The following is a 13,295-nucleotide window of genomic DNA, read 5'->3' on the forward strand; positions in this document are numbered from 1 at the left end:
TTTTGTCTTCTATTATTTTTTACTTACATGAGTTTTTTTTTTAATCTCTTCTACTTAAAAGAGTCCCTTCAACATTTCTTTTTTTGTAATACTGGTTTAGTGGTGAACTCCTTTAGCTTTTTCTTGTCTGGGAAACTTTTCACCTTTGCTTCTATTCAAAGTAAAATTTGGTGGATAAAGCAGTCTTGGTGAAGACTTTTCCATTCATCATCTTTATTGCATCTCATTTCCTTCAGTTCTGCAAAGTTTCTGTTGAAAAACCAGCTGTCAGTCTTATGGGAACTGCCTCATGTGTAACTACCTGCTTTTCTATTGTTGCTTTTAAGATCCTATCTTTGTCTTTAACCTTTTAAATTTTAATTATGTTGTGTCTCAGTGAAGGCTTCTTTGGGTTCATCTTGTTTGGGACTTTGCATTTCCTTGGCTTGTATGTTTTTTTCCATCACCAGGTTAGGGAAGTTTTTCATTACTTTTTAAAACTGGTTTTTAGTCTCTTTCTCTGTTCTCCTTCTGGGACATCTATAGTGCACATGTTGGTATGTCTGATATGGTCCCAGAGGTTCCTTAAACTATCCTCATTTTTTAAAAAAATCTTTTTTTTTTATTTTTCCTGTTCTGATTGTGTTTTTGTCACTTTGTCTTCCAGATCACTGATTCAATCTTCTGCTTTAACTAATCTGCTCTTGATTCTCTATAGGGTATTCTTAATTTCTATTATTGTATTCTTCAATTCTGACTGGTTCTTTTTTTTATCCTCACCTGAGGACTTTTTTTTCATTGATTATTTTAGAAAGAGAGAAAGGATGGAGAGAAAGGGAGAGAAACATCGATGTGAGAGAGAAATATCAATCAGTTGCCTCTTATATGCACCCCAACTAGGGACCTAACCAGGCATGTGCCCTGACTGGGAATCAAATCTGTGACCTTTCAGTTTATGGTGTGATGTTCCAACCAACTATATCACACCAATCAGAGTTGACTGATTTTTTAAAAAAATTTATTTACCTTTTTATATTATCTATCTCTTTGTTGAAGTTCTTGCTAAGATCATCTATTCTTCCTCTAAATTTATTAAGCATCGTAATGACCAGTGCTTTGAACTCTGTATCAGGTAGATTACTTGTCTCCATTTTGTTTAGTTCTTTTTCTATGATTTTGTCCTGTTGTCTTATTTGGGACTTTTTTTCTTCTTGGTCTCCTCATTTAGGCTGCCTCCTTATATTTGTTTCTATGTACTAGAGAAATCTTCTGGTCTTTAATAGAGTTGCCTTATGTGGAAGGTGTCCTGTGGGGCTTATTAGGGCAATCTCCTCGGTCACCTGAGTTGGGTCTTCAACAGGGGTCCCCTTGAGGATTGTGTGGATTGTGTGTCCCCTTCTGTTGTAGTTGGGTCTTGAGAGTTTTTGTCAATGTGTGTGACAGACCCTCAGGTTGACTGGCTATTAGGGCTGGCTGTGACTGCAAAAGATGGGCTTTTGTGAAAGGGTTGACCCCTCAGAGATCCTGGTGCCAGCTCAGTCCACTTTTTGCATACTGTTTGTGGAGCTGTTAGAGTAGGGCTCTGGTGTAGTCCAAAGATGGCCACTGGGTTTATGAGGTTTGGAGTCTCATGGGAGTGGCTCCCATGCTGGCCAGGGTCAGTCACTGTTTGTGTTGGTCTTGGGGCTGCCTGGTAAGATCTACTAAGTGATCTGTCAGATTGCTGGGCTTGGGGTCACTTTGAGGGAGCTATCATGCACAATTAGCCTAGCCACTGCTTGTGTGGATTTGTGTATCTTTGAGAAAGTCTGCAGCTCAAGTCTAGGGTAGTCAAAACTTGTTTGAGGTTTACTGTCCCTTGAGTGAGTCTGTAGCATGAGCTGAGGCAGGTTGCTCATATTAAGGAGCCACTGGAAGATGCTGGACCAGGCAGTTCATTGGGTGGGGCATGGTCTCAGGGAACCACTAGGGTGGACTTAATGTTGTTAGCTAGGTTAATGGAGAGCTCAGATTTCATGTCCACCTGTGCTGGGCTGACTTGGAGAGCTCAACAATGGAACAATGGCTCCTGCTTGTACTTCTAACCCTGGAGAGAGTTACCCAGACCCCTGCCCCTCCAGCCCTCACACAAAAGTTAGTCAGTTTAGTTCCTGTATTTTTTATGTTCCTGCCCAACATTGACCTTTGAGAGAGTGAGTTTGTATCCTTTAAGAGTAGTACCTGGGTCTCCCAATTTTTTTTTTTGTTTTTCTCAGACACAATCCCCACTGGTTTTCACAGCCAGAAGTTATGGGACTCCCCTTCCCACACTGGTGCCCCATTTTGGGACTGTCATCCCTCACTCCTCAGGGGGAACCTCTGAAGCTGATATATCCCTCCTGTTTCTTAATTGCCACACCATGAATGTGGGACCTGCCACTTCTATTTCCCCTCCTTCCTACCAGTCTCAATGTGCCTTCTTCTTACATCCTTAGTTATAGGACTTCTGTTTGCTAGTCTTCTGGTGGTTCTCAGTGATAGTTGTTCTAAAATTTAGTTGTAATTTTGAAGTAGTTTTGGGAGAATGTGAGGACAGAATTTATCTACTCTGCTGTTTTGATTGGAGACCCTATTGAACACTTATAATTTTACATAAATTATACTATTAACCTCAGTCCTATTTTATAGATGTATAAATTGAGTCTTCCAGTGAGAAATAAGTTGCCTGAATAATAAATAAGAAGAGACCAATCCCTATCAATCTGAGATTAAACCTAGGCAGGCACCATCCAATAGAACTTTTTGCAGTGATGAAAAGATTCTATATCTGTGCTGTTCACTACCATAGTCATTAGCCATATATGGCTACTGAGCTGTTGAAATATGGCTAGTGGAACTGAGAAAACTAATTTTTAATTTTATTTAATATAATAATTTATATTTAATTAAAAGTTTTATTATTGATTTTAGAGAGAGGGAGGAAAGGAGGTGAGAGAGAGAGAAAGAGAAACATTGATTTGTCATTCCACTAATTAATGCATTCATTGGTTGATTCTTATATGTGATCTGACCAGGAATTGAACATGCAACCCTGGCATATCAGACAATGCCTTAAACAGCTGAGCTATACAGCCAGAGCTAACTTATATTTAATTTTGAATAGCCACCCATGGCTAGTGGCAACCATATTAACTAGCACAGGTCTAAGCTATCTAACTAGTGTACAAAAACTTTGTACCACCATACTATTTTCTTAATTGTGTTCCTTTCATAGTGGTTACTGAGACAAGGATTGTGGATACAAATAGCTTATTTAAGGGGTGATTCTAGGCAGCCAGTGAGGGAGTGGGGAACTGAGATAAGAATGGAGGGAAACTAATAAAGGCTGCATTAGTTGGCTAGAGGTAATTGAAATTAATTTTTAGGGGGTACTCTGACAGTCTGTTGTAGAAGATACATCATAATCATCCCATTGTGGGGTGAGGAAGTGGTCATATTTATCCAACAACTCCTTGGCCTCATTGGTTGAGGGCTGCTCCTGGGGCATCAACACATCATCTGTACCCTCAGACTTAAAACCTGCCTCTTCTGTGGGACAGTCACATACATCCCTGTGGCTAGATAAAGCCTTAGGACATTGAGACACAGGTGCAAGAAGGATGGACTGCCCTGCAAAGCTGCAGGTGACTTCCAGGGAGATCAAGGGGATATGAGGTGATGTAAAAATATATTAAATCTCACTTTAAACTTACAGATTAGCTCATATTAGTATTTCACCTGGAGTGGGATGAAGGGCACTTGAGGTTGGTAAGAAAGGTTCTGCTACTTAAAAAAGAAAAAGTTCCTTAATTATAGTTGTAAATTGTGCTCTGGTCTGCTTTCCTGACCACATCAGTTAGTGAATTTTGTTCTGATCAGTATCGTTTCTAGCTCAGCATGGATGGTCTAAATATCCCTGCAATCTTAGCCCCTCAACAGGGCTGAAAAATAGCTGACCCTAGAATTTCAGTGGAGACATAAAGAGACACAAACATTCCAGAAAGTGTTTGTTTGGCTTTTATTTGCAGCAAGAAAACCAGGGAGAATCTACATGTGTTTTTTTTAATAAAAATATATTTTACAGCAGAAGTTGAAAGAAGTGGTGCAAATAAAAATTTCTCCTCCTCTGATATCAAACTTTGTTGAGCTCCCAGGAAAGCAAACGTATAATTATGGTGAAGTCAGTTGACTGAAAGCCAAGTAAAAAAGAAGATGAGCTTTAGAAGGAAAAACACTCGATTCTGAAAAAAAAAAAAAAAGCAGCATTAAAGATCCTAGCCATTTGATCCATATTAGCTTCTGGTCTTTACAAGCTTAAGCTCAAAGAATGTGGAGAACTCTTGATATCGTAGGAAAATGAATGTTACCAAAGCTCTGTTTGAACCAATGGCTTACCATGGAGGCTAAGGAGAACTTAGCTACCTCAAAAAGAAGATGCTTTTACAGATTTCTTCATGTTATAAACTTCCATAAATTTCTTCTCAAAAAATAGAAATAACCTTGGATCAAAGTTAGAGCAAGAGTTTCTATAAGAGTGAAGCCAATAATGCCACAATGGAAAAAAATCAAGGGAGACTAGAGTAAAATTTTAGCATTAAAATATTTTAAATATATCTAGAAGCTCTTAAGAAAATAAAAAACACCATGATGGACAAATGACATGCATAAAATATTTAGAAAGGAAGAGGTAGAAATCTTTAGTAAACAAGAAAAAGAAAGATTTACTTCATTGAATGTATTGAAGAAATGCAAAATAAAACAAAATGTAACATTACTTATTAAAGTTTGTGCATGTTTTTAAATAAATAAAATGCTCAATGTGTATTCAGTTGGGTTACATCCTACCAGAAGACAACTTGGCAATATACATATACATGCAGAGCCTAAAAGAGTTTAAATCCTCCAATCTGATAATTTTATTTCTGAGGATTATCTTAAATAAATTCTTAAATTTACAGTTAAAGATTTTTATTCCAAGATATTAATTGCAGCAATATATTTAACAGAGAAATTTTGGAAACCATGTTCTTAGTAAGTAGTTCATAAAGATAATCTAGAATACTGAGCAACACCAATAATTATAAAATTTAAATTTATTTAAAGAAGCAATGTGTGCACACTGTGAGATTTTTAAACTCTCTGAAGGTAATAGCCACTGTTAGTGCTGTCTTATATTTCCTTAATATTTTTCTTTATGAAATTTTTAATCAATGTATATCTGTATTTATTACTATATTCATCTCTTTTCTATCTATACATACTATTTATTTATATCTATACCCATATCTATATATTTATGTTTACTTATCCATGCATCCATCTATCTGGCCTGCTTCTTATATTTGTAGATAAAACTTTATTGGAACTCATGCACACTCATTTCTTTATGTATTATCTATGGCTGCTTTCCAGTTACAATGGCAGAATTGAGTAGTTGCAGAGACCATATGATTTAAAAGATGTATCTGGACCTCTACAGAAAAAGTTTGCTAATTCCTGTACCTCATGCTAACTTTTTAGAATTTAAGCTAATAGATTGTAATATAAACTCACAGAATATAAGCTCAGTGGGTGCAAATATTTGTATCTTTTGTGTTTCTTATTGTATTCTCAATGCCTAGAACAGTATCTGACACATAGTAAGCCCTCAATAAATATTTGTGAAGTGAATGAATGAAGTCAGTTGCTCCTATTAATGTACATTCATGTGATTTCCATGTTATTTTTAGTACAACAAATAATTCTATAGTGAACCAGATCTTTGTTAACTTCTACAATTATATCACAAACAATATTTTTGAACAATATTGAATAGCATGGAAACATTGATACATCAAACTTTGTTAATTAATTTATTTTTAAGCAAACATTGCTCTTTTTAATCAAACTTTCCATTTGACATTATCAAATGCCTTTAGAAAGATCATGCTTTATCATAAATAAAGGCAACATTGAAGTTTACATAATGAGGAGAGTTTGTTTTTACAAATGTTAGCTTCTGCTAAGTACTTCCAAATCTCACGTAGTACACATTAAACTTAAGCGTGTTCAAACACTGCACTGAGGCTTTCTGAGCAGGTTAAACAGGCTGAGAATGATCAGATTCTTCAACATATATTTCCCTCCTAAACTTAGGCAACTTACAGATTTCAAGTACTTAGAGAGTTCTTTCACATTTCTTGGCTACAATGAGTTTTTTTTTCCCTTGCAACTGTACGTTTCTAAATAGGGTGGACAAAAGACTTCTTTCACAAAAAATTCAGTATATTCCAGGCCATTTTCAGATAGAAAGTTGTTACACAGGTTTTTTTAAAGAGCTTGGTACAGAAATTTCCATAATGTACTTCTTCTGCATGAAAAAAAACATAGTGTACCCAGCTTTACAACACATGCTTTAGGGACCTGAGATTAACCATATCTGATTCAAAAGAGACCTTTCTTTCTCTTTTTTTATTAAATACTTTGGAACTTTATTGTTCTTCAAGAACAGTTTTCTTCCTTTTCCCCCACCCTTTCCCCCAACCCCAGTCATCCCCACCTCCCTCCCGTTTCCATGCCCCCTTGTTTTTATCTATGTGTCCTTTATAGTTGTTCTTGTAAACCCTTCACACTTCCCCCCCATTAATCCCTCCCATCACTCCTTTGGTTACTGTGAGTTTGTTCTTAATTCCTATGTCTCCAGTTATATTTTGCTTGCTTGTTTGTTTTGTTGATTAGATTCCAGTTAAAGGTGAGATCATATGGTATTTGTCTTTCACTCCCTGGCTTATTTCACTTAGCATAATGCTCTCCAGTTCCATCCATACTGTTGCAAAGGATAGGAGCTCCTTCCTTCTTTCGTTGCATAGAATTCCATTGTGTAAATGAACCATAGTTTTTTTATCCATTCATTTGCTGATGAGCTCTTACTGTAGGTTGCTTCCAGCACTTGGCTATTGTAAATTGTGCTGCTATGAACATTGACATGCATAGGTTCTTTTGGATTGGTATAGGAGACCGTTCTGTGAGGTGTGGGCCCAGGCAGGACCCACAGCCACAGATAGGTTCTCCCATGGGGAATCAGGCCTGCATTGTACCTAGACTGCTATGAGACTTATTTTTGCTAAAACTCCCTCACCCTGTATTGAGGCAGCAAACATTTATTGCAAAGTAACTTCCTAAACTCCATGCTAAACCTTCCAAGGATGAGTGTAACTGGTTCAACCACTTTTCCCTTTGCATTTGCAAATATCCTCCTTCTGTGATGTGATTAGTGGCATCCTCTCCTTTGTTTTCTGTAAAAGATAACCACCTAAAGTGAACCTGTGCATAGTAAATGAGGACCGTCATGTAAGGTGCCCAGAAAAGCAACAAAAGCTTGTCAAGGCAAGTGTTTGGAACTCTCTGCCCTTGAGAGACTGGCTGAGGTGCTCCAAGGCTTTTATTTCCTCTTGAGAGAAAAGCTGCACCATCCCCTTTCCTCCACAGGAAGTCCTTGAGAATTTGTTGTGTCTCATCCACAATGTTGTGGACCCCACGAGCTGGGGTCCTCATCAGATTGGTGTTTCAGGGTTCTTAGGTTATAATCCTATCAGTGGAATTGCCAGGTCAAAAGGGAGTTCAATTTTTAGTTTTCTTAGGAAATTCCATACTGTTATCCATAGTGTCTGCACAAGTCTGTGATCCCACCAACAGTGCACTAGGGTTCCCTTTTTTCCATAACCTCTCCAACACTTGTTGTTTGTTACTTTGTTCATGATGGCCTTTCTCATTGAAGTGGTATGTGTGAAGTGGTATCTCATTGTGATTTTAGTTTGCTTCCCTCTGATGGCTAGCAATACCGATCATCCTTTCATATGTCTCTGGACTCTCTGTATGTCCTCCTTGGAGAAGTGTCTGTTCAAGTCCTTTCCCATTTTTTAATTGGGTTGTTTGTCTTCTTAGAGTAGAGTTGTGTTGAGTTCTTTATATATTTTGGAGATCAAACCCTTTTCTTAGGTATCACTGGCAAATATGTTTTCCCATATGGTTGATTCTCTTTTCATTTTAATTATATTTCTTTAGCCATGCAGAAGCTTTTTATTTTGATGAGATCTCATTTATTTATTCTTTCCTTTATGTCCCTTGCTCTAGAGGACATATCAGTGAAAATGTTGCTGTGTGGAATATCTGAGATTTTCCTGCCTATGTTCTCCTGATGGATTTTTATGGTGTCACAACTTATATTTAAGTCTTTTATCCACTTTGAACTTATTTTTGTATATTGTATAAGTTAGTGATGAACTTTCATGTTTTTTCATGTAGTTATCCAGATCTCCCGACACCATTTGATATTTTTACTCCATTTTACACTTCTGCCCACTTTGTTGAATATTAATTGACCATAGAGACTTGGGTTTATTTCTGGGCTCTGTATTCTGTTCCATTGGTCTATGTGACTGTTTTTATGCCAGTACCAGTTTGTTTTCATTACAGTGGCCTTGTAATTCAGTTTGATATCAGGTGTTGTGATCCCTCCTACTTTGTTCTTCTTTCTCAAAATTGCTGCAGCTATTTGGGTCATTTATTGTTCTTCGTAAATTTTTGAAGTGTTTCTTCTATGTGGTACTTTAATAGGTATTGCACTGAATCTATAATTTGCCTTGGGATATTTTGATGATGTTATTTCTTCCAATCCATGAACATGGTATATGCTTCCATTTGTTTCTGTCTTCCTTACTTTCTTTCTTTAGTGTTGTGTAGTTTTCCCAGTACAGGTCTTTTACCTCCTTGGTTAGGTTTATTCCTAGGTACTTTATTTTTATTGTTGCTATATCAAATGGGATTTTTTTTTCTGATTTCTATTTCTGATATTTCATTGTTGGTATAGAAAAATGCTTTTGACTTATGAATATTGACTTTGTATCCTGCTATTTTGCCAAATTCATTTATTAGGTTGAGCAGTTTTTTGATGGAGTCTATAGGATTTCCTACGCATACTATCATGTCGTCAGCAAATAATGACAGTTTTGTTTCCCCTTTTCCAATTTAGATGCCTTTTATTTCCTTTCGTTGTCTGATTGCCATGGCTAGGACTTACAATACTATGTTGAATAGAGTGGTGAAAATGAACAACCTTGTCTTGTTCCTGCTCTTAGTGGGAAAACTCTAAGTTTTTGTCCATTGAGTATGATATTGGCTGTAGGTCTCTCATATATGGCCTTTATTGTGTTGAGGAATGCACCCTCTGTTACCTCTTTCCTGAGTGTTTTAGTCATAAATGGGTGCTGTACCTTATCAAAAGCTTTTTCCTTATCTATTGCTATGATCATGTGATTTTTGCCTTTGCTATTATTTTTGTAAGGTACTACATTTATTGATTTGCAAATATTGTACCATCCTTGTACCCCTGGGATGAATCCCACTTCTTCATGTTGTGTGATCTTTTTAATATATTGCTGGATACAGTTTGCCAATGTTTTGTTGAATAATTGAGTGTCATCAGTGATATTGGCCTGAAGTTTTCTTTCTTTGTTGTGTCTTTATCTGGTTTTAGAATTAGGATGATGTTGGCTTCATAAAAAGAGTTTGGGAGTCTTCCATCTTTTTGGATTTTTTGGAATAATTTGTGAAGAATAGGGGTTAGCTCTTCCTTAAATGCTTTGTAAAATTCTCCTGTAAAACATCTTGTCCAGGGCTTTTTTGTGTTGGTAGCATTTTGATTACTGCTTCAATTTTGTCAGCTGTTATTGGCCTGTTCAGGCTTTCTGCCTCTTCTTCATTCAGTTTTGGAAGATTATGTCTTTCTAGAAATTTGTCCATTTCACCTACTTTTTAAAATTTCTTGGCATATAGTTCTTCATAGTAATTTCTTACAATCCTCTGTATTTCTGGAGTATCAGTTGTAATCTCTCCTCTTCTATTTCTGATTGTGTTTACTTGGGTCCTCTCTTTTTTTTTTCTTGATGAGTCTGCTTAAAGTCTTGCCAATTTTGTTTATCTTTTTAAAAACCCACTCCTGAATGTATTGATCCTTAGAATTGTTTCTTTAGTCTCTATGTCATTTAATTCTCCACCAATCTTGGTCGTTTCCTTCCTTCTACTTACTCTGGGTTGTCTTTGTTGTTGTTTTTCCAGTTTTTGTAGGTGTAGGGTTAGATTGTTTATTTGAAATGTTTCTATATTTTTTAGGTAGACCAGTATTGCTATGAACTTTTCTCTCAGGGCTGCCTTTCACTGTGTCCTATAAGTTTCAGAGTACTGTGAGTTCATTTTCATTTGTTTCCTGAAACTTTTTGATTTCCTCCTTGATCTCATTCTTGACCCATCCATTGTTGAATAGCATGCTATTCAATCTCCATGAGTTTGAGTGTTCTTGAATTTTTTCCTTGAGGTTGGTTCCTAGTTTTATCTCTTGTGGTCAGAGAAAATGCTTGATGTGATTTCAATTTTCTTGAATTTGTTGAGCTTTGCTTGTGTCCTATTATGTGGTCTTTCAAAATGTTCCATGTGCATTTGAAAAGAATGTTTATTTTATTTCTTGGGGTGAAAGGCTCTCTTTATATATATCAGTTAAATCCGTTTGATCTAGGACATTGTTCAATACCACAATATCTTTGTTGATATTTTGTTTGGAAGATCTGTCCATTTTTGATAGTGTGGTGTTAAAATCCCCCACTATTATTGTGTTGCTGGCAATATCTTTCTTGAAGTCCTCCAAAAATTTCTTTAAGTATTTGGGTGTTCCACTGGGTGCATATATATTTATAATGTGTATGTCTTCTTGGTGGATTCTTCCCTTGAGTATTATAAAGTGTCCTTCTGGGTCTTTCTTTATGGCCCTTTTTTTGAAGTCTAGTTTGTCTGATATGAGTATTGCTACCTCGGCGGTTTTTTTTTGGCCATTTGCTTGGAATATTTGTTTCCAGCCTTTCACTTACAGTCTGTGTAGATCTTTTGTTCTGAGATGGGTGTCTTGTAGGCAGCGTATGTGTGAGTCATGTTTTCTTATCCATTCAGCTATTCTGTGTCTTTTGTTTGGAGAATTTAATCCATTTACATTGAAGATGATTATTGATAGGTACTTATTCATTGTCATTTTCATACCTGTGTTCCCTTCTTTCTCACTGTTTTTCTTCCTGTTCTTAAAGCAGACCTTTTAGCATCTCTTGCAGAGCTGGTTTGGTCTTTTAGATTGCTTTTGTCTGGGAATCCCCTTATTTGGCCTTCCATTTTAATTGAGAGCCTTGCTGGACAGAGTTGCCTTGGTTGTAGATCTTTGATACATCAAATTTTAATACAGGTCAAAATTTTTGTTACTTTTGATTTTGTTTTTGAAAAGTTGTGGGTATCTATGTATATCTATAAGCATGTATAACTTGAAAGCTAAGAGATGAGATGGTGGTGATTTTTATTTTCTTTATTATTTTCTGTGATTTCTAAACTTTCCATAATTAATATATATATTGATATTAAGAAAAAGAAGTTTACTTTTAAAAGAAATTAAAAGATCCTTTTCATCTTGTCACTTCTATATCCTATTTAAAAATATTTAATGTTTTCCATCAATATAAGTTAATGCCTTCAGAAAATCTTAATTTTCCACCTGGAGCTTACAGTTCCTGAGCCTCTGGTTTAAATATACATTTCTATCTTCACAATGTGTCTCCTGCATGGAAGGTTGGCTCAGCCAGAAAATGCCTTATAATGTCCACCTTGGCACACTTAATCACAGGTTTTGTCTATGCAGAGTGTCATTTTTTCTGTTTTCTACCTTCCTCAGCTCTCCCCTGAAGTGCCTAGCTCTTTTGAATAGCCTCACTAAAGTCCTTCCCACAGCCACAGCCTGTGTCTGTCCTCTCACAGTACCTGCTGTCACGAGTAGCAGATGCCATGGCCTGTGGGGAATAAAGCAAGGAACTGTAAATGAATGAGGTATGCTTAATAAGGGAAGGAGGAATGCTGGGGCTCTGGTAACAACTACATGTTCCACACCAAGACAGTCAAATGAAAACATAAATTTTGTTTTAAAGGCAGACCAGATAAAACCAGGCTGTTAACAGACTCTACCTTTTATTTTATACAGCCTGTTTATGTAAACTGATTGGAACCTTTACTTAAAGTTTGTGAGGTTCAGGGACCCAGAAAGAGGGAAAGTAGGTGAGCGTCAACTGAGGCTCAAAGAAACAACCAAACAGGAAATAATGGAGAAATAAGAATTCAAAAAATGAGGAGAAGCTTAAGAACCTCCCAGAAATCTTTAAACATTCCAATATCCAAATTATAGGGGTACCAGATGAGAAAAGGAAGAGCAACAGATTGAAAACATATTTGAACAAATAATAAAGGAGAACTTCCCCATTCTGGCAAAGGAAATAGACTTCCAGGAAGTCCAGGAAGCTCAGAAAGTCCCAAAGAAGTTGGACCCAAGAAGAAACACACCAAGGCACATCATAATTATATTAGCCAAGGTAAAAATGAAGGAGAGAATCCTAGAAGCAGCAAGAGACAATGGACAGTAACCTCAAAAGGAGTTCCGATCAGACTGTCAGCTGATTTCTCAAAAGAAACCTTACAAGCCAGAAGGGGCTGGAAAGAAGTATTCCAAGTCATGAAAGGCAAGGACCTATATCCCAGATTGTTCTATCCAGCAAAGCTTTCATTTAGAATGGAAGGTCAGATAAGGTACTTCTCATATAAGGTCAAGTTAAAGGAGCTCATCATCACCAAGCTCTTATTTTATGAAATGTTAAAGGAACTTATCTAAGAAAAAGAAGATAAAAAAAAATGTATAGTAAAATGACAGCAAACTCACAATTATGAACAACCACACCTAAAGCAAAACCAAAAGAAACTAAGCAAACAACTAGAGCAGGAACAGAACCACAGAAATGGAGGTCACATGGAGGGTTAGCAACAGGGGAATGGGAGGAGGAGAGAGGGGGAAAAGGTACAGAGAATAAGTAGCATAGATTGTAGGTTGAAAATAGATAGGGGAAGGGTAAGAATAGTATGGGAAATGTAGAAGCTAAAGAACTCATAAGTATGACACATGGACATGAACTAAAGGGGGGGAATGTGTGTGGGAGAGGGTGTACAGGATGGAGGGGAGTGAATGGAGGAAATGGGACAACTGTAATAGCATGATCAATAAAATATATTTTTTAAAAAGTAAGGGCATGTCTAAATCTTTATTACTTGCAAAATAAAATGCAACTTAAATTAAAAAAGAAATCATTAAATGAATTAAAATAACAATTCTCATGTCATTAGTCTGATTTTAGTGAAACTAAAGATGTACTATTCTAATATCCTACACAAACAGCAAATTTCAATTTGAA

Source organism: Phyllostomus hastatus, unplaced genomic scaffold (assembly GCF_019186645.2).
Source record: "Phyllostomus hastatus isolate PE091 unplaced genomic scaffold, TTU_PhHast_1.1 phas_contig_16, whole genome shotgun sequence".
In the NCBI taxonomy this organism is placed as follows: Eukaryota; Metazoa; Chordata; class Mammalia; order Chiroptera; family Phyllostomidae; genus Phyllostomus; species Phyllostomus hastatus.